General features: G+C 39.3%; 1 non-coding gene across 1 annotated transcript; it reads right to left on the bottom strand.

The window, feature by feature from the left end:
- Positions 1–456: 456 nt before the first annotated feature.
- LOC128295690 (small nucleolar RNA R71) lies at positions 457–564 on the bottom strand. Its single transcript, XR_008286249.1, has one exon. It is a non-coding gene; the product is annotated as a small nucleolar RNA R71 (small nucleolar RNA).
- Between the last annotated feature and the right edge of the window lie 2,046 nt (positions 565–2,610).

Here is a 2,610-nt window from a genome sequence, read left to right as displayed (position 1 = left end):
CGATCGCACAGTTCGCAGAAACCAATGAGAAATAAGGTGAAGCTTAAGATACACAGAGAACAAGCAAGAGGATGATATTCAAACCCCAACCAAGGAGATGGCTGAAAACCAGGACAATCAGCTACCTCCTGCGATACCCGTTGAGCTAGCAAATCAAAACCCTGCTCCTCGTACTTGTATGATTACGCTAAACCTACTTTAACAGAAACTGAGTCAAGTATAGTTAGGCCTGTTATTGCTGCAAATAATTTTGAACTAAAGCCTAAAACTATTCAAATGATACAGCAATTTGTTCAGTTTGATGGTTTGCAGGATGAGGATCCAAACACTCACTTCGCAAATTTCCTGGAATTCTGTGATACATTTAAAATTAATGGCGTTTCTGATGACGCCATTCGTCTTCGATTATTCCCTTTTTCATTGAGGAATAAAGCTAAACAGTGGTTGAACTCGTTAATATTTACGTAATGATATCTCTTCGTTTGTGCAGGTGGACTTAGAAACTCTTTACGATGCATGGGAGAGATACAAGGACCTACTGTGAAGGTGTCCTCACCATGGATTACCTCTATGGTTGCAAGTTCAAAAATTCTACAATGGTGTGAAACCCTCGACAAGGCAAATGATTGATGCAGCAGCCGGGGGAACCATCAACAACAAAACACCTGAAGAGGCTTACGAATTTATTGAAGAGATGTCACTGAATAACTATCAGTGGCAAGTCATGAGGACTATGCCAACTAAAACAGCAGGCGTTTATAATGTCAATTCGGTTATTATGCAGTCAAACCAGGTAGAACTTCTAAATAAAAAAGATTCATGGTTTACTTGGTTCTACTCAGGTATATCCAGTAATGTGGTGTGAGAGGAATAAAGGAAGAGCATGCACAGAGTATCAACCCTTCAACCTTAACATCGAGGAGGAACAAGTCCAATATATGGGTAACAATAACTCTAGATCCCAAAATAACCCATATAGTAACACTTATAATGCAGGTTGGAGGAACCATCCCAATTTCTCATAGGGCGGTCAAGGAAATCAAAGACCACAACATCTTCCGGGTTTTCAACAACCACCCTATCAACAGGAAAAGAAATCGAGCCTTGAAGAGATGCTGTCTAAATTTATCTCGGTGTCAGAAACCCGTTTCCAGAATACCGAGACAACACTTAAAAATCAACAAGGGTCGATCCAAGGGCTCGAAACTCAGATAGGCCAGCTTTCTAAACTAATCTTCGAACGACCACAAGGTAGCTTATCAAGTAATACTGAACCCAACCCAAAGGAACAGCTCACCGCGATTAATGTTCAAGATGAAGAAGGATTAGTTGAGCCTGAGCCAGAACCGAGGCAAGAAACTATAGTGAGCAGAGGGTAAGGTGAGGTAGGTCATAATAAAAACAAATCAGTGAATGTCATACCCCAATGTAACAATGAAAGACCGTTCAGATGAACAATTTGGTAAATTCCTTAAACTCTTAAAAAAATTACATATTAACTTACTATTTATTGAAGCTCTATCGCAAATGCCAAACGCAATGAAATTTTTAAAGGAGCTTTTAGCAAATAAGCGGAAGTTGGACAAGGCGTCGCATATGGAGCTAAACGCAGTTTGCTCATCTATTCTACAGAATAAACTACCCTAAAAACTAAAAGATCCAGGGAGTTTTACGATTCCTTGCTTAATTGGTAGTTTAGATGTTAATAATGCATTAGTTGATTTAGGGGCTAATATTAACGTCATGCCCTACAAAATGTTCAAACAATTAAGTCTTGGGAAACCCAAACAAACTAGGATGAGCATTCAATTAGCAGATAAAATTATAATATTTCCTAGGGGCATTATTGAAGATGTGCTAGTTAAAATCGATAAATTTATATTTCCCGTTGACTTCATTGTTCTAGACATAGAGGAGGATAGCAACACTTTTTGTATTTTAGAACAGCCTATTTTAGCAACTGCTAAAACGATTATTGATGTTGGCATAGGTGAGCTCACACTCCGTGTGGGAGACGAAACAATCACCCTTCAAGCTCGTAATTCTGGCAACACATCGGAAATTGAAGGTGATCATCTAAACCATTCTACTAAAACTGACAATATGGTGCCACCTACTTTGCAGGAAATGGGTCTGAAGGAAGTACAAGAGCCATTCTAAAGCAGTAGTAGATGACCTATTCATGAAGATCGAAGGCTACAAACTAAGGAGCTAGATGAATAGTGGACACATAAATCGAGAACACAGGATAAACCAAAACTACGCTAGAACGAGCTCAATACCTTCCCAAATCAACTTAAGGTTGGAGATAAAGTATTATTAGACGCCGCATATCCTCACATTGTCACTACCAAACCGAATGAAGAAATCCCTCTTACGATACTTAGCATTTTTCCATTCAGTACAGTCGAGGTAAGTCATCCTAAGTTTGGCACTTTTAAGGTAAACAACACCCGTTTAAAACCTTATTTTGATGAGAATGATAGCAGGAATGGGGAGTATAAACTCCTCGAACCACCATGACCATTCCATAGAGAGGTAAGTCGAGCTTAGACTATAAATAAGCGCTTCTCGGAAGGCAACCCGAGCACTAATTGCAGTGTTTAACAC

The sequence above is a fragment of the Gossypium arboreum genome, chromosome 7, assembly GCF_025698485.1.
Source record: "Gossypium arboreum isolate Shixiya-1 chromosome 7, ASM2569848v2, whole genome shotgun sequence".
Lineage (NCBI taxonomy): Eukaryota > Viridiplantae > Streptophyta > Magnoliopsida > Malvales > Malvaceae > Gossypium > Gossypium arboreum.
The sequence above is the reverse complement of the archived record's forward strand: the minus strand, read 5'-3'. Positions and strand labels throughout refer to the sequence as shown.